Here is a 20,482-nt window from a genome sequence, read left to right as displayed (position 1 = left end):
GATGCAATGTTCTGGTAATAAAGCTACTCGACCTTGATGTATTCTGAAACATTTACTCTTAACATGCAAGGCAATGAAGGTGGAGAGGTGCTTTTGGGTGGTAGAGAAAATAATTGATTTTTAAATTGTTTCAATTTGTTTTATGGATACATGTATTAAAATAGTACTGTACTGCAACACACATTTCATTATGTTGTGTCTTTTAGTTGTGCTGAAATAGTTCAGTTGGTTTTCCAGATTTGCATCAGACAAATGACTGCAATTTCTTTCTATGACCATGAACTTTGGTGCAGCAATGGTTATCGGTTCATAATCAGATACTTATTGGAAAATGGAGACACAAGACTCTTGATGCTGGAATCTAGAGCAAAAAAAAAACACACTGCTGGAGGAACTTGGTGGGTTTAGCAGCATCCGGGGTGGGGCAGGGAATTGTAGATTTTTTTTGTCGAGGCATCAATCTGGACTGAGTATGAGGGATGATAGCCAGTTTAAAATGAGGGATGACATTGGCCAGAGGGTGATAAGTGAAATGTTGGGAAGTATTTGTGGGGAGTTGGTTTCAGGCTGCTCTGCTCTTGCCTGTATACACTTGATACCAATATTATATGTTGCCAATCCCAGTTTAATATCTCCATATGGAACACAAATATGTATTTTTAGAAAGGTACAAAGGACTTATTAAAATGTTTCTTACTGGGTTGGTTCTTCTAATGAAAGTAAGCAAAATATTTTTGGCATGGAGAGTAAACGTTTTGAAAAACCTTTTCTGTTATTCCAATGCCAATTAAGCTAGTGCATTGATCGACAAAATCAAATTGCTGAAAAACAATTCTCTAATAAAATTCAATGTTTTGAAGCTAATTTATTGTAAATGGGAACTCAGTACTTGCTTTCGTAGAACCATTTTTGAATAGTGGATACACAAATGGTATGCAAAAGCAAGAAATGTTAATTGAATTTCTGATGCATGTTTTCGGAAAGAAAAGCATAATAGGTGTGTGAGATCTAATCATGTCCATGCAGATACAGGTAGCAAATCTGGGATATGGTCTCTTGACAGAATGATGACGTGAAATGTACTTGCTGTCATTAGTATATATTCAGTATAATTACCAGTTAAGCCCTTTAATTTGCCAATGTCAGTGACAGATAGATACCAGTCATCTGATTGACACTATCAAGGCAGTGTTGACAAACTAATTATGCTGTAAATTTGATCTGCTATGCTATAACCTATGTAACCAAGCTTGAACCAGAAAGCATGGGTTTTGGGACGTTGTGTGACCAAAATTATGTTTATAATATAATAGTTTAATTATTTGTTCTGCAAATGATTTTCAGCATTGATGATCTTCAGTGTCACTTACCATTTCTTTACTTTCTACTGCTGTATGTTAAAATGCTAGACCCAATGTTAGGTTTCAGCATATGGACTCCACAACAGTGTTAAATGAGCAATGGTGCAAAGCTGCGTGCTGAAGGACACATCTTGGTTGAGCCACCCCAAAAGGCTGTTTGATGAAAGGTCATAATATTAGGTCCTCCTGCTGGCTGGTGGAAAATGATGGGCTGGTCCCTACGTCCAGAATTTTGAAATGTTTAAAATTATTAGTGAGGAAATGTTTGGGACTGAAATTAATGACAATGGCTTACTAGCACTTTCACTAATAATATGTCTGGTGCAGTAGAGAAAATATGATGTCCTTTGTTATATAAATTGATCATTTTATGAACAAATCAAGTTTCTGAAAAGCGTTCCTTAATTTGCTTATGTGAACTCCATCAAAATCTTCAACAACCTAATATTGTTCTACTTGATATTTTATTTCTGATTGACTTACAACATTTAATTCCAGTCAATCTGTTAATGTAAATTTTGAGTAGAAATTGGGTTTTAGGAATGGAAGAATGGATCTGTCCAATTCTGTTAATTGGTCAGATCCTTAAGATGATAATGTTTCATGGGCACTCTGCAGCTTTGGAGAAACTGTGTAGGCAAAGATCATTCTTGGTCAATGTTCTAATTGTTTTGAATTTGTTTCATGAAATTTTCCCCAAGGAGTAGTAGAACTGGCAGTTTGTAATTCATGGTATCAATGTTTCCTGTTGCAGTGTTAATTTTGTTGCATTTTGTTTGTAGCGTTACTGATTAAGAATCTGTAAAGGCTCACTTTTACGCCTGTCCAGGGACTCACAGGCCAGTTGTAGCATACAATGCCACTCTCAGACCAGGGCCAAACTCATTATGCTATTATATTTTAGCAATGAATGTGCATATACATAGTCGGCGTTCCTACTGTACTTGATGTCCTCAAGAACTTTCATCCAAGAGAATAATTATCATCCAATATAACCTAGCTGCCCCGCACAGGAAGGTACTGAATGCAACTCTGGGTTTCGACTGATTTGCTGATTTCGAATTGGCAGTGAAGAATGTCTACTGACATTTTATTTGGTAAATTTGCTGTGAATTTGAACAAGTTGACTGAACTACATTTGTTTTGCAGGTGTGTTTTTTGCAAAATCTGTTTTAAATATTTGAAAACTATTACAGCCTTCAATGGGTTAATCAGTACAGTACAACCTCCATACTTCCCCTGCATCTTTTGAGGTGATGTGTGAACCTCCCATCCTATAAAGACATTTATTAAAGAAATCCCAGACCTTAACCTTTATTATGTAAAAACCGGATGTCATGAACGATGTGCTGTGTGATTCACTGGTGTCTTTTCACTTGGTCTACATATCAGACTGCTACTATACATCCTGTTCCATAGAAGTGAGGCTTAGGTGTGGGTTGATTAACAGCTCCTCGTTGTGTAGGCAGTGCAAAGCAGCGTGGGAGGGATTCCTCTGCTAAAGGCCGCATCTCTGATGCAGCCACTGCGTCATTTCATTTACATAACGTGCTCGTCATGGGAGGTGATATGACGGTGCATACTCTAATGTCTGTTGGAAACCTTTTTGAAACACTACGTGCAGTACATTGACTACTGTATTTACAAGCCTATCAGAGAAATGGGGGATGGGGAAATCTACAGTCTTTGAACACTGTTTTTAAAAGAAAATTGTAGTGATCCTTACTGCAACAAAAAGAGCACACTTGTACCGTTTCAATATTGTGTGGATCATGAATGCTTTAATCTGATGACAATGTAACACATATGGGAAAAGATGCTTAATGGTTTATGGTATTCAGTTAATTCTAAACCTTTTCGGGGCAGCTTCTATTAAAATATATTTTCAGAACATGTTTTTTGAATTTGAGAAAGGGGAAAAATGTTAATCTGTGGCTTGTACCATGAAAATTGGAGCTATTTTTCTTTGAAACCAGTATTCGTGATATTTTGCTCATCTACAGGAAGATGCTAAATTGTAGGTGTAATTACAATCTTGCCTGTTCTTCCCAGCTGATGTCACTGAATAACAATCAGGAGAGGGAAACTTTTCATATTTCCATTTGAACCTGGTAATGCGGAGACCAATTGTCATAGTCCCATACCATGCAGGGTGACCAATGCGTTAGAATGTATTCCATTGAATTACAATAATTAAATCTATGGTCTACAATATTTGACATGTTATTTAGTGATGGAGGAACATTTCTTAAAACTGTTAAATCAAATATAACAATTCTTAAAGTGCAGAGACGAGGAAGGAATGATGCAAAAAAAAAGTAATCAGATGGAAAGCAAGAAAGGTTAGATGTCAATAATGCTGGGAGTAGAAGTAAAGAAAAATGAAACATGGGAAAGGTGTAAAAGAGAACAGCAAAATCAGCATCAAACACTCGTATGTTAACTCGATCATCCCCGGGAACCTTAAGGTGTTAAGTATGATAGAGGAAAAGACGTTAGTAGTTGTGGATTTATGATACAGGAAGCAGATTTGCATTGAAGATTTCTCAAATGTTTTTTGTGCATCTACTGAAACAGATGGGTGAATGTATGAGTGAAATGTGTGCTTTATGAAACCAAATCTTATACATTAAATGCACTTAAATAAAAATTGTCTTAATTTCTGTTTGCCAATGTACAATAGGATTCTCAGCTCGGGAAGCAATCTGGCATAAAAGCCCTCTTGCGTTCCAATATTTACTGAGATCCAAATTCTAACAGCCAGCTGGGGCTAACTAGATTTCACTGGAAGAACTGTCCGCCAACTTGGATCTATCAATGCCTCCTAGTATTGCTTCTGTGTTCTATTCGTGGCATGGGCAGCAGAGTGTTTGATTGCCATTAATTTTGTCAAAGGTTTTATACATTATCATGCTTTGCATTTGGACCCATGGTGACCTGAGCAAACAAAGTCCAGGCACTGGTAATACATTAAACTTAAATTTGAAGCACACAGATCTTAAAATTGCCATCTGACATTAAAGCTACTTCCAGTGATGTTCCTATGTGATAAATAAGTAAGAGCCCATATGAAAATCCAGCAAGCTTAGTCACAAGATGCATGCTTCAATTTAAACAGACAGCCATTTGCATTAGGAAGGAGGGAGAGAGAACCCATATTTAAAATGTTACATAATCTTAAATCATCAGATGTGAGGAAGATAGACACAAAGAGCTGGAGTAACTTAGCAGGACAAGCAGCATCTCTGGAGAGAAGGGATGGGTGATGTTTTGGGTTGAGACCCTTCATCAGATTAAACCCGAAACATCACCCATTCCTTCTCTCCAGAGATGCTGCCTGTCCCGTTGAGTTACTCTGGCTTTTTGTGTCTACGGTTTAAACCAGCATCTGCAGTTCCTTTTTACACAGATGTGTGGAAGACCTGTCTCACTCTTGAAATATTCTTGTTGTGAAGTTAAAACACTCTTGATACTAGAATGGATAATAATGACCTTCCACTGCTCTTAAATAAGAATATAAGAAATAGAAGCCAGAGGAGGCCGTACAATTCTTTTGTCTGCTCCTACTTATCCTCTGTGGCATTTTTCAGCACTGTCCACATCTCTTGATCTCCTTCATACATAGAAATATATCCATCAGCAGGGCTCTCGCTTAACATTTTTTCCCTGTTGCCAGCCGGGCAACCTTGGCAGCTTTTTAGGTTGCCAAATGACAGTTTAGGTGGACATTTAAGATGGCTTGCATGACGCATGCTCGGCCGAAGTGCGTGGTTACCTGTTTTGTGCATTCACATATTATTTCTGCTTCAAATAAAGTCGCAAACTAACAAATTCACCAATCAAGACATGATGTATACCACAATGACATGCAGCAAAATTATAATACAGTATCTCAACTCTTTTTACACATTGCAATTAATGCAATTTTTATTATTTCTTTCCACTTCCAAACAAAAATGTGGTTGGATTATTCAGCGTATGATCAACCTGTGTCAATAAATCCTGGACCTTGATAACATATATGCTTAACCATGCACACTACAGATTGATACAAGCATGTTTTCTGTGAATGACCGAAAATGATTATGACATGGCCATAGCGTGGGTCGGTATTACTATTGGTACAGAAACACTCTCGCTTCCCACATAATTTATCCACAACAAAATATACAGGTTGCAAGGAATTTTCTAAAGGCATTTTATGATAATAGCTGTTAAAACTGACTATACCCATCTGACAGGTTAAACATTACACAAACTAACAAGAGATGGCCAAAGGACATAAATGCAGCAAATGTTCTTTTGGTAATATATTTAAAGGTGTCAAGACGTCACATTACCGGACATTCAGATTAGATGTATGTGTTGTGAACAGTAATGAAGATACCCAGTTTGTAAGCAACAATTTTTTTTTTTAAATTGTTGATAAACGCTTTTCCATCATTCCCACTTCAGAATTAACTTTAACATTTCAACTTTAACATTTCAACGGTAGCAGTGACAATCGAACATTGCGGTTTTAATGTTTCACGTGTTCACAATTTAATTAATCCATCTTTATGGATTAAAACAAATAATAACATGACTACTTTCATTTACATGACATTGCTGTGTCCCAAACATTATGGTGTCCTGAAATGGGGGGACTGTATGAACACAGCTGTAATTTCTACATGGTGAAACCAAAATGTATAAAAATGGCCTTTATTTAAATCTGACAATGTGCACTTTAACCACGTGATTTAAAAAAAAATTTTTGTTAGACATCTACAAATTGTGGAGTACCGAGGAAAATAAATAAATGATAGGTCTTTGTCCTAAACATTATGGAGGGCACTGAATGTTCCAATTGCCATGTTCTCATCGACAGCTTATCTATATCTACATGGTTACCTGTAGCTGTAACCTTTTAGCGTAATGATCAACCAGTTGGAAATTCGACTCGTCTTGTTTGCTCAAAGCCTACACTCAAGTAGCCTTTCTGCATGCATGTCTACCCACATTCTGCACTGTTCCATTGTGATTTTTCTTTCTATAGAAATGCTGATATCTGGGAAAAAAAGATCTACTAGATACTACCTTCATTATAACTGCGGTATTTTCAAAGTTTCTAATACCTGTACTTGCGTTATTTAAAAACAAATATCAACAAAGAGCTTCTCGTGCATTTGAAGATTTCTGTCAAGTTTTTAAGAAACTTAGTTAGCTTATTCCTTTCACTATTTGCTGACGAATAACTTTGGAAAGGTAGGAATCTCAAACAAGTTCAAAACACTGTATATACACTGGTGTTTTCTGAACTGTGATTTGCATATTTCTTGTTAAAATTCAGCAAAGTTGTTTTTCTCCCAATGGTTTTTGAAACGATGAAGATCTGTTGCAACATAAATCACAGTAATATTCCCATTACTTTTGCTGTAAAGAACTTCATGAAGTGTGCAAAACAAATTTCTATTTATAGGAAAAAATTCAAACAATGTCATTCACTAGTCTTTTATTGAGTTATATATAGTTGTAATTTTAAACAGTGCTTTCATTGACAGAGGCAGACAAGGTTAGGAGCTTACATGGGTTTCACATGATAGTTCGTCATGCCTTTTATCAGCAGCAAACCAATACACAGAATCAATGGGGAGTTGAGTCACGAGTTGCAGTGAAGTTGCCAGATGCTGTAAACTCTGGAACGGAAAGGGAATGCTTCCAGCTTCTAAACTGGGGAAGGTCAATCTTTTTCAAAGGCGTTAAGAGATGGAATATTTTGCATAACCCTTGGAGTTTCCTGCAATGGGAAAGGTGTTGACTACTATTTTTAACTGTTCTGAAGAGGAACTATTTAAGTGGTACAGATACAAAGATTCTAAGTCATATTGGTAATCCAGTTTTTAGCACAAGATTGTGTTATTTCTATTTAGGTTTTGCTAGTGTCACTTAAAATACGACCAAGATTTGTTGAACTTGAAAGTATAGATGTTGCAAAAGGATAATTTCTCTTAAATGTACTTCCTCACATGCAGATCTTAAACCTACGGAATTATTACAGCATAAAAGGACACTATTTGGCCCATCGAGTTTATGCAAGAGCAATCTAGCTAGCCCCACATCCTTGTCCTTTCTTGCTTTTTCCCCGCAAGTGTTTTGACCACAATCAAAACTGCCTCTTCTACCCCGTGCACTATTCCCCTCCCTCTTTCTCTGCAGGTTGTACATTTTAGAATCTAGCAAGTCTTAACATAAAACAAGTAATTTTCTTGGTCATTTCATGATCGTTTTGCTAATTGCCCTGTAAATACATCCTCCTGATGTTTGACTCTTGCAATGGGAGCAGTGTCTGTCTCTATCTACAATAGATAGAGCCTTGAGTGAAAAAGCAAAATTCTGAAGGAACTCAGTGGGTTAGGCAGCATCTGTGGAAGAAAATTAATAGATTACTTTTTAGATTGGGGACCCTCCTGCTTGACCCACTGAGTTTCTCCAGCAATTTGTTTTTGACTCTGGGTTATCTGCAGTCCCTTGATGAACCACATACCGATCATGGAGTAGGTAGCATTCTTAACTCTTAAACCAAGACATGGAATATTACCAAAATCTGAGCTATTACACCAGTAGAGTAATGAGGGAATTGCCCCAGATGTCAACTTTGACGAGATGTTAAAGCTATATCCCACCTCTCATTCAAGTGGTTGTAAATGTTCTTCTCCAATGGCCAACGTCCATTCCCCCACACCTAAAACAACTGCGGTGTAAAACAAAAATAACTTAAATTACAATTATTATACTTCAAGTGTACCTCGCAAGTAGTAATTGTAAAATGTTTTGGTGCATCCTAAGGCTATGAAAAATGCAATGGCTATTCTATTGATGTCTTTCTTTCTCGGCCTCTAAATTTGGAGTTTGAAAAGAGTGGCATGGATGCCAGTTATTCCTCAAAGTTGCAAAAGTTCTTCAGAAGAGTCATCATTCGGGCATGGGGTATTCCTCTGCGGGATAATACCAAGTCTTTATTAAGATCTGGCAATGTGCACTTTAACCACGTGTGATTTTTCTTTATTTTTTTTATTACAAATCTCAAATTGTATACAGAGGCAAATAAATAAATTATGGGTCTTTGTCCCAAACATTATGGAGGGCACTAAGATTCAGATTCAGATTCAGAAGTCGCACATAACAATGGTAAAGAAGGCATTTGGCATGCTTGGTTTCTTATATCGGGGCAATGAGAATAAGAGTCAGTCATTATGCAATTTTATAGGACTTTGGGTTGTATTTGGATTATTGCATGCATTTCTGATTGTCCTATAATAGGATGAATGTGGATGCCTTTGAAAGGGTGGTTACCAAAATGATGCTTTGATTGGTGGGTTTTAGCCATTGGATTGTTTTCTTTAAAGCCCTAGAGGTTGGGGAGACCCGATAGAATAGAAGTACATAATTATTAAAACACATGATGGATGGGCTATCCAGATGGACCTTGGTGAGGAAATTGGTTATGATTACGCCTCACACACAAGTAATGCAGTTTAAATGGGTAGGAAGTGGAACGTTTTCCATCATGGGGTTAAATAATATTGCCCACTCTTCTGAGCATCGTTTGTGTGTTATCAAGAGACTTTTGGTGAATCCATCAGGAAAGAAACAAGAGTGATAATGCCAGGCAGTGGGGCACACAGGTCAATGCCTCCTTGCACATGGACAAAGTCATGCAGTGATGCAGGAAATAACTTCCACATTTTCTGAATTCAGTCTTGGAGATGTGAAATAATATGCAAGAGCCAACAAAGTGTAGGAGCACAGATTTTATGTAGTAGGATACGAAGTGTGGAGTGAAAAGGGGGTATCTTGTTATATCTTGTTATACGTGTCCACAGACTGAGGAAGCATATAATTAAGGTTTTTGAGATGCTGGCCTTTTCAACTGAGGCATAGAATTTAAGAGCAGAAAGATTAAACTAGAACTATACTAAAACATTAAGACCACGATGTGCTGTTCTGGTTGCAAGATTGTGGGAAGGATATGATGGTAGTATGGAGAGGGCAGAGGCAACTTAAGGCCATCTGGGCCAGGGCTTTAAAGTGTTAATTTGATAAGAAATAGGTGGGATTGAATAAAAGGCGATTGAGAGAAAATGTACTTAAAGTGTACAAAACTGAAAAAGCTAAACAGTGATTGGCAAAAAAGATGCGAGCTAAAGTATTGAGTATTTGGCAGAACCTTTGATCGGCTGGGGACAATAAGATTGCTGCTCCTGCTGTAAATCTTTGAACTATCAGTGCAAATTTACTTTATTCTCCAAATTTGTATTGCAAGAACCTACTTTAAAAATAATTTATGCCAGAACCACTTTCTAATGATGCACATTGAGATCTCTGAAACCAACTGGTCCAGGGAACAGTGATATTGAAGGTCTTTGTTAGTTAACAATGGATTTATAAAGTTTCCTTATCAAGGATGCATTTGAAATAGTCTAATACAGCAAATATTTAAGAGCCAGCATCCTTGGCTTCAATATAAAGTTTGCCCAGCAGCCATACATGGGAATGTTGTCTCTGTGTGGGATAACAGGAAGAAATTTCAAAAGCTTAGTGCTGACATTGTTCTTATGGCATTCTGAATGATGTAATTGCTATTCACTCATATTTTATGTGGTGCAGAGAGAGTCATTGTGTAACGCAGCTGTGCTATGCTTGCCAATGTCACTTACACATTGGCATTGGTGTTCGTCATTGCTGGCTGTGGAGGTTATTCATCTGTTTTTATATTTGGACACATTTGTGAGCTAACCTTTCAAACATCACCTTTTTAAACATAGTCATTTAGTATTTTGGAGAATACTGATGGATTGTTGACCAACATACAGTGCCCTCCATAATTTTTGGGACAGACCCATCATTTATTTATTTGCTTCTGTGCTCCACAATTTGGGATTTGTAATAGAAAAAATCACATGAGGTTAAAGTGCACATTGTTAGATTTTATTAAAGCCCATTTTTATACATTTTGGTTTCACCATGTAGAAATTACAGCTGTGTTTATACATGGTCCCCCCGCCCCCCCCCATTTCAGGGCACCATAATGTTTGGGATACAGCAATGTCATGTAAATGAAAGTAGTCATGTTTAGTATATTGTTGCATATCATTTGCATGCAATGACTGCTTGAAGTCTGTGATTCATGGACATTACCAGTTGCTGGGTGTCTTCTCTGATGATGCTCAGCCAGGCCTGTTTTGCAGCCATCCCCTTATACTATTATGTTGAAAAGTGGCCCTTTTTGATTTTTGCTCTGGATTTGCCTGCCTGCCACTTTTACTTTTCACCTTGCTACCTATTGCTTCTACCCTCTTTTACACCCCTCTGTCTCTCTGCTCATGCTCCCATCCCCCTGCCACATTAGTTAAAATCCTCCCCGACAGCACTAGCAAACACTCCCCCAAGGACATTGGTTCCATTCCAGCCCAGGTGCAGACCGTCCTGTTTGTACTGGTCCCACCTCCCCCAGAACTGGTTCTAATGCCCTAGAAATTTGAATCCCTCCCCCTTGCACCATTTTTCAAGCCACGTATTCATCTGCAATATCCTCCTATTTCTACTCTGACAAGCACGTGGCACTGGTAGTAATCCAGAGATTATTGCCTTTGAGGCCCTACTTTTAAGTTTATCTCCTAGCTCCCTAAATGCCAGAAATACTCAGAAGCACTTGCACATACTCTGAAGCACTTACACCCTATAATAATTCTCTCTTCTCCCCTCTCCTGTCAGGCAGAATGTACAAAAGCTTGAAAGCATGTACAAACAAATTTCTGACCAGTGTCCCAACTCCCAACCGACTTTGTTACAACAGTTACACTTGGTTTTATCTGCACTTTCTCTGCTTTAAAGCTATATTCTGCACTGTTTATTTTTCTCTTTGCACTACCAGTTGTACATGTATAGTTTGATTGTACTCGTGTATGGCAGATTTGACTGGTCAGCACATAAAGGTTTTTCACTATCTCAGTACACGTGGCCATACCAAGATAATGTACAACCTGAGATGTTGTCATAACTTTGTTTTGTTTCAAAGTGTTCCAACATTTATAATTCAGCACCTATAAACTTGTAAATTTAAGATGTGCAAGGGAAATCATTCAAACGTTGAATATTCAATATGGCTTGAACTTTTTTTCAAGCTCCCATTGATGTGGTCAATTGATTGATGATATGAGTTGTGGAATCTATTTTTAGATTCATTCCTCTTGTTCAGAATTGTGATAGTCTCTTCAGTGAATAAGGTATGAATTTGTACATGCAGACACCACAAAAAGCATGTTTCCCCCATATGAAATGATTCCTCGTCAACTCTTGAACAGTGGGCAAACTACTTTCTCCTAGTCACCAATCATAGAAATGTGCATGACTAATCAAAGTGACTAAAGTTCTCATTCCATCAGTGTAAAATCCAGCTCGACTCTTGTGTGCTTGAGTCGAATAATTCAGCTGTTGAGAGCTTTGGATGATGCTTAAAATGGTGCATAATGAGTTGGTTCCAGTACAAAAGAAAGGAAGTTACTGTCACTAAAGTGTACGTCAGCAGTAGTTTTGGGGGATATAATTGATTGCTGAATAAAATTTTGTCTACAGTACATGTGGGAAAATATAATTTTCTTAAATGTAAGTGCTTCAAATAGAATATTGGATAAATAAACTGTTATGTGCTCTATTTATAAGTTTCAGCTTGCAGGAAGCACTTTATTTTTAATCTAAATTTCCTTCCCTGAAGTGGTGCATCTCATTGGTATTCTTGGTTTCAGCAATGCAACTTATGAGATGCTTTTCATTTTAGTGACAATTTTGTTTACATTTACTTGTGCCCTTCAGTGGCTGACTTGACTCTTCTGGACAACCTTTCCCCATGAGCCTTTTTCCTGTAGAAATCGTGAACAGTATTTATTGTAAATTGAACTGAATTTGATCTTCATTTATTTATTGAGATCAAACTCAGTTTAATTAAAGAATGGGCATCTAGGCAATTTTCTTGTATGTTCCAAATTGCAGTCTGCCTGGTAGCATGGGAGATAACCATCTGAGAAGAAATTTGTGCCAAATACATGTAGTTTGGATAAGAAATCTAATGAAGCAAGTTATCTGGTCAGCTCTGTTTTACTATTTAATTGGTCCAGGCTGGCCAGTGCCTCAGTTATACATTTATTTGCATTTCTTTTCCAAAGTAATGGACACCAATTTGAAAATGATGGAAAAAGAGCTCAACATCTTGTCGGTCTCAATTCATTGAGATGGGAATGGTGGAGGTAGAAGCTAATAAGGCCTCTGCTGAGGAAATAACATTCAAGTTTATACAAGGGAAGAACCGAATGAATACAGACATTTGCAAGCTATTGGATGAGGTGCAATGTATAAGCAGTTTATCTATGAACAGTGAAAGGTAAAATTCAGAATTTACATTTAAAAACAAATGCACCTTTTGGAAGTAAAGCCATTGATATCTACATCTTAAATTTATTACAGCTGGGTTTCGAGAATAAAAGGTTTAATTTTATCATTCAAGCTCCGTATTAAAAGTGTTTCAGTAGGCCTCAATTCAAGTTCAAGTTCAAGTGAGTTTATTGTCATGTGTCCCTGTATAGGACAATGAAATTCTTGCTTTGCTTAAGCACACAGAAAATAGTAGGCATTTACTACAAAACAGATAAATGTGTCCATATACCATGATATAAATATATACACACATGAATAAATAAACTGGTAAAGTGCAAATAACAAAGTGGTTATTAATAATCGGAGTTTATGTGCAAGAGTTTAATTCAACTAAGATATTGATATGTATTACTCATACTCATACTTACTTTATTAGCCAAGTATGTGTTGCAACATACGAGGAATTTGATTTACTGTATTACAATTATTATTGGGTGGCACAGTGACTCAGCTGGTTTTGCTACTGCCTCTCAGCACCAGATACCCAGGTTCAATCCTGGCATCAAGTGCTGTTTGGAGAGTTTACAAAGTCTCCCTGTGATCATGTTGCGTTTTTTCTGGTTTCCTCCCACGTCCTAATGACATGCAGGTATGTAAGTTTCTGTAAATTCTCTCTAGTTTGTAGGGAGTGAGTGGAATAACTAGTGTGAACTAGTTAATCAGAGTGCACTTGATCGGATGAAGGGCCTGTTTTCCGTGCAGTATTTTTCAAACAATCAATAATTAATTATAGCTTTGATATTGATAGGGGTCAGTTGGTGACACTAGCCATGTATTCAAAAGAAGGATAGACCTCAGTTCCATCTATAAATATTTTAGCAAGATTTTCCAAGTTCCAGCACTTTTTCTGTGATTTTCTGGAGTATAATAGTACAGAGATAATTGTTTACATTGTAATCTATAATCTATACGAGAAAGAATCAGAGACTCCCGTGGACTTTAAAATTCCTTGAAAATTACTCATATGTTGGTAATAGTAGTTGCAGAAACCAGATTGTGGTGAAAACTGGAATGCAGATTAGATAATTATAAGCCTTGAAACCAATTTTTCATGAGGCAGCAACAAAATATTTTCATTCCACAGTTGTCATTTTGTTAGCAGGTAGTTTCAATTATTTTCATTATGTACTCAGTTATTGAATTCCTGTGCAGAAAACTGGATTGGTTGAAATACCAAATCAATTCCAAATAAGGTAGATAGCACTTTAATTTTAAAGTGTAGAGTAGCACATCACCCGTGTCTAATAACCTCATGATCAGGCTGCTTCTATCCAATAGTTTTTCTGTTTTATTATAGGTGTGCATTTGCTTTCGGAAAGCTTTCTGTTGATAGATAACAGGACATCGACTAGGTGGTATTAAGCTATTAGACTCCCAGATTCCGTCTACTTTGTTAGCTGTGCTTAGTTGTCAGCCTTGTATTAATGACGTTGATGCCCCTGATTCTACAGGGAAAGAATCCTTAAGTATACCAATATATAATTAGGAAATTGTGTACTGATAACTACATTTGGAGATTGTTCAGATGATGTTCTGGGGGTTAGCAGGTGGTAAGTGCCTAATGTGTGAAACTATGTGGAGTAAATATTAAATAACGTATTATTATTAGCCCAAGATGTGTCTGATTAAGAATGGCAAAGGAAGGTTTTAAATGCTTGTCTTTTCCTATGGGACAACTCACCTCTGCATGCATTGTCAGCCGTGTGAAAACTCAGTTCGCAGCCACTTTTCGGACTTGTGAACTGTTCAGGTTACAAACAGTTCTTGGGATCAGATCCCTGCTGTAACACGGGAAGGAACCTGAAACTGTATTCCATTGCTCTATCCCTAGACCAACAATAAAATTGTCAGTGCTGTAAATCTGAAAGAAAATACTGGAAACGCACAGCAGGTAGTATTTGTAAGCAGAGAATCTGTGTTCGCGTTTTGGGTCTGAGCCCTTTCGTTTCCAAGACAAGGCACTTGTCCTGTAGAGGATTATGGCTTCAAGTCCAAGAGATGACTTTGCTAGCTCCATATAATCTATGTGAACATATGCTGCATGACAGCACTAATTTTCTTTAAAATCATGTCTTTCATCTGATTCCAAACTTTCAGCTAACTCGGATGCCAGCTGCAATTCAATTTCGGATGAAAACAAATAGGTAGATGAAAGCTCACTAAGCCCAATCGGTATGACATTGAAGATAGACATTGAATGCTGGAGTAATGCTGATCAGTCTGAAGAAGGGTCTCGACCCAAAACGTCATTCATTCCTTCTCTCCAGAGATACTGTCTGTCCCGTTTAGTTACTCCACCTTTTTGCGTCTATCTTCACAATTATCTGCAACCCAAGGATATATTCTCAGCCATCTACTATACTCATTGTATACTCATGACTGTGCAGCCAAATACCAATCCAACTCGATATACAAATTCACATACAATGCTACCATTGTGGGCTGGATATCAAATAATAAGATGGAGTACAGGAAGGAGATTGAAAACCTTGTAACCTGGTGCCAAGACAACCTCTCCCTCAATGTCAACAGGACAAAGGAGACTGATCGACCTCCAAGAAGCAAAATGGTATACACACCCTGATATACATTGAGGGCTCTGAAGTGGAGATAGTTGAAAGCTGGAATAAATATCACCAACAATTTGTTCTAGACCAGCCACATCAAAGCAGTGGCCAAGAAAGCACATCAATGCCACCCTTCCTTAGAAGGCTTAGGAAGTTCAGCATGTTCCCAATAACCTCTACACATGTACCGTTGAAAGCATTTAACGGCCTGCATCACAGTATGGTTTGGGAACAGCTCCATCCAAGACTGCAAGAAATTGCAGAGAGTTGTGGATGTAGCCCAGACCATCACCTAAACCAACCTCCTTCCAATGACTCCATCTGCATTTCATGCTTTCTCAGCAAGGCCACCAAGAACTAGTCTCACCCCAGTCATTCCCTCTTCTCTCTCTTTTTTGGTAAGTGTGACAGAAATTTGATACGTCCAGGTTCAGGGACAACTTCTTCCTAGCTGATAACTGAACCGTCCTCTTGCCAGCTAGAGAGCAGTTCTGACCACCCACCTCCCTCATTGGAGACCAAACTATCTTTGGACAGTTTGGATCATTCAATTTGGAAAAATTGGACTTTATTTTGCACTAAATGTTGTACCTTTTATCAGTACAGTATAAATTGCTTGATTGTAATCATGTATAATCTTTTCACTCACTGGATAGCACACGAAAAGCTTTCCACTGTACCTCTGTACACATGACAACAATAAGAAACTAAACTAGAACCTTTTGCTGAATCGATCAAGAAGGATGCTTTGTCAAGTCATGTTGAGTTTATTGTCACATGTACAAGCATGGTGAAGTACAGGTACAATGAAAATCTTGCTTACAACTGTATCAAACAGACTTAAAGGCAACAATAAATTATACATGAATTATATCTAAATTACATAAATTCTACCAATGATAAGCAAAACGACTGCAAAAAAAACCATTAGCACAAAACATAATTATGAAACAAGACTAAGATATTGCAGGAGGTGCTCCATTGTTCTGTTGCTGGGGTGGGATTAGGGCTGTACAGGTCGATTTGAGAACCCCATGGTTGTAGGAAAGTAGCTGTTCCTGGACCTGGTAGTATGCAGGGGCGGAAATCGCTATCAAAGCATGGGGAGGGGGAACACATAATTCCTTGGTGGCCGCGGCTTTGGCCATGGGCCCTGTGGACGGTAACATCGGTTGGTGACCGACTCCGAACTCCAGAAACAGCAGCTTCGTCCGCCCCGAATCATGGGGCTTCAACATCAGGAGCCTCGACGCAGCAATTTGACCGAGGGGACGGTAGAAGATCCCGCGGCTGATTTAAGCTCCGCTCTATGATCTTTGCTCTACTAGGACGTCTCCCGCCTCCAATCACCGCGCTCTATCCTCAGTCCCACCACCCCCCCCCCCCACTTCCGCCTCTGACCGACACCTCCCTCTTCTAATCATCGTTGTCTCTCGGCATGTTATGGAAGCGCACAAACGAATGGACAAGTTTGTCAGACTCCAGACTTGATGGGAAAGCTCTGTTTCCCACCCATTCATTTTGACTATTAGTGATATCTTGACAATTTGGGATTTGAGTATAGGAGCAGGGAGGTTCTACTGCAGTTGTACAGGGTCTTGGTGAGACCACACCTGGAGTATTGCGTAGAGTTTTGGTCTACAAATCCGAGGAAGGACATTATTGCCCATTAAGGGAGTGCAGAAAAGGTTCACCAGACTGATTCCTGGGATGTCAGGACTTTCATATGAGGAAAGACTGGATAGACTCAGCTTGTACTTGCTAGAATTTAGGAGATTGAGGGGGGATCTTATAGAAACTTACAAAATTCTTAACGGGTTGGACAGGCTAGATGCAGGAAGATTGTTCCCGATGTTGGGGAAGTCCAGGACAAGGGGTCACAACTTAAGGATAGAGGGGAAATCCTTTAATATTTAAGAGGGAGTTAGATGTGGCCCTTGTGGCTAAAGGGATCCGGGGGTATGGAGAGAAGGCAGGTACGGGATACTGAGGGATGATCAGTCATGATCATATTGAATGGCAGTGCAGGCTCGAAGGGCCGAATGGCCTACTCCTGCACCAATTTTATATGTTTCTAATTGTGATTTGTTCATCTTGAATAGCCATACAGATCAAGGAGATCTCCAATATAATATTTGGCCTATTTTTAGCTGATCTGTTGGTCTCACTGCTATTGGACAATAGATGGGAATTTCTCTTTGGATTTCAGTGGTCACTTCATGTGCTAGCTCTCGTCATTATGCAATTTAGTAGGGACTAGACTGGAGCCTTTGGAGCCAGTGATCAGTGTGCGCACAAAATATTTTCTGAGTTTTGTACTTCAAGAGGGCTGGAAAACAAGAGATTTAGTTCTTACTCCACATAATACTGCCGGTCCTAGATTTTCCTGCAGGGGTGGGGTGATGTTGAATTGCTATATTTTTACTGGTAATCTATTGTAGGATACCCATTGAGAGTATGTAGCATTTTAGTGTGAATTAAATGTGGCCAGTGCTCAATGGTTCAGTCATTTTAACAGTCAGGCACCCAAACGTGGATAAACAGCCTTGTGTTACCAGACAGTACAGGAAAGGAGGAAATTTGGCAAGGGTGGTTTAAGGTTAAAGTATGTAGTGTTTCTGGAAAAGTGTTTCACAAAAGCTTTTCCATTCATTTTTTAAACAAAAACAATGAAGTACAGTTCACATTAATTGGAAAATCATTCAAATTGTAGAATAATTGTGTTTTGGGATCTAACTTTCTGCTTTAACATTTAAGCAGAAATCAAATTAAGCAAACACTCAGCAGACTATAAATCATGTTGAAATCTGATATTCCATTAACACATAATAGGTGTTGCAATGACTTCTAGTTACCCAAACACAAAGGCTTGAACTTTTTCTTGAAAGGGTGTTTCTCTTAGGCTGTTCTTTTTAATCACGGTTTATCTTTTGCTTCTGAAGTGCAAGGATTCAAAAATACTGACTTTCCTAGTGTCTTGTTAGTATCTCTGCATATCTGTGCTCAGGGATAAACATAGTCTGTACATCTGTGCTCATGCATTCCTTCCACTAATATTCCAGTATATTTACTAAATTGAATTGCACAAGATAAACTGCAGAAATCATCTAATAGTGGTCTACTTCCACTTATGTGCATGCAGCCTTCTTTTTCTGCAACCATTACCTATCATTGTTCTGTAGAGAATTTGTTAGTTTTTTCTGCAAGTTAACCCTTGCAATGCTCAAATGTCTCTTTTTTAAAAAAAAAACACTTTAGACTGTAACCTAACCAAGCCAACATTGTGTTGCCACATATTGGGGCAGCACAGTGGTGCTGCGGCAGAGTTGCTGCCTTACAGCGCAGGAGACTTTGGTTCGATCCAGACTACGGGTACAGAGTTTGCACGTTTTCCCTGTGACCACATTGGTTTCATCAAGGTGCTCTGGTTTCCTCCCACATACCAAAGACGAGCGGGTTTGGAGGTTAATTGGCTTCTGTAAATATTCCCAAGTGTGTAGGATAGAATTAGTGTACAGGTTGGCGTGGACTCTGCATGCCAAAGGGCCTGTATACCCACGCGATCTCTAAACTAAACTAAACATATGAGATACTAGCATGGTATATTGCCTTACATGTGCTGGTTACAGACATTTTTCAAGGGGAAGGATGAGCAGCAAGACGTTGGTGTACATATTAGTACCAGAAATCTAGATAGAAAATGTGAGATCCTGCGGGGAGGAGAGAAATGGGTGCAAGGTCAACCAGGGCGAGAGAGAAGGTTATGGGGAAGAAAGGGAAGGGGGAGTGAGGGGTTTTGTACGGGTTACCAAAAGTTGGAGAACTTAATGTTCAACAGTTAGATTGTAAACCACCCAAACAACATATGAGGTTCTGTTCTGGGCCTACTCCATTGCTGGAGTGAGGCGACACACAGACTGGAGGAACAGCAATTCCATATTCTGCTTGGGTTGCTTTCAACCCAAAGGTATGAATGTTGAATTCTCCAACTTTAGGTAATTTCTACAAAACTGCCCATCAAAAAAGTCCCCTCACCTGTGTACACCTATGACTAGCCATAATTTAGCCGACCCCTCCACTCTTCCAGCTTTCTTTCCTCCCACTCCTGCAGTCAGCCTGAAGAAGGCTCCCAACCCGAAACGTTCCCAATCTATTTTCTCCAGAGATGCTACCTGACCTACTGAGTTGCTCCAGCATTTTGCGTCTATCTATGGAAACAGGCCCGTCAGGACTTGCTCAGTAAATGGTAGGGCTCTGGGTAATGTTGTAAAATGGAGAGACCAAGGGGTGCAGGTACATAGTTCCATGAAGGTGATGACGCCAGTAGACAGGGTGATGAAAAATCCGTTTGGCTTTATTGCCATTTGTTAGTAAGGGTATTCAGGGCAGGAGTTGGGACATCATTTTACAATTATACAGTTCTTTGCAAGGCCACATTTTGACTACTATATACAGTTCCTGTCACCCTAGCATAGTTTAGTTTAGAGATACAGTGTGAGTGTTAGTTCAGAGAAACAGGCCCTTCAGCAAACTGAGTCCGCGGCGACAAATGATCACAAGTAGACTACCGTCTGCAGAAGGGTCTCGACCTGAGATGTCACCTATTCCCTTTCTCCAGAGATGCTGTCTGACCCACGGAGTTTCTCCAGCTTTTTGCGTCCATCACCAGTAGACCAGTTCTGGGATCTCAGTTTTGCATCCTATACACTAGGGGCAATTTACAGAAGTCAATTAACCAACAAACCTGCATGTCTTGAAATGTGGGAGAAAAACAGAGCACTCGGAGAAAACCCACGCGGTCACAGGGAGAATGTACAAACTCCATACAGGCAGGACCCGCAGTCAGAATCAAACCCGAGTCTGATGCTGCAAGGGAGCAACTCTACCACCTCTGCACCACTGTGCCACAGGATGTCATTTAACTGGAAAGGGTGTAAAAAAGATTTACAAGAATGTTATTGGATCTGGATGGCTTGAATTATATCGAGAGGCCGGGTCCCTGTTCCCTAGAATTTAGGAGGTTGAAGGGTGACTGTATAGAGATTTTAACTCATGAGGGGCATAGATAAAGCGAATAGCCAG

The 20,482-nt window shown here is 38.9% G+C and overlaps 1 protein-coding gene across 5 annotated transcripts in view; it reads left to right on the top strand.

Annotated features, from left to right (window-relative positions):
* The window catches only part of LOC129711111 (guanine nucleotide-binding protein G(I)/G(S)/G(O) subunit gamma-7-like), a 71,004-nt gene that overhangs the window by 34,434 nt on the left and 16,088 nt on the right, over positions 1–20,482 (top strand). The gene's annotated exons all lie outside the window — the stretch shown is intronic.

Source organism: Leucoraja erinacea, chromosome 29 (assembly GCF_028641065.1).
Source record: "Leucoraja erinacea ecotype New England chromosome 29, Leri_hhj_1, whole genome shotgun sequence".
Taxonomy (NCBI): domain Eukaryota; kingdom Metazoa; phylum Chordata; class Chondrichthyes; order Rajiformes; family Rajidae; genus Leucoraja; species Leucoraja erinaceus.
This window is presented reverse-complemented; position numbering and strand designations above follow the sequence as displayed.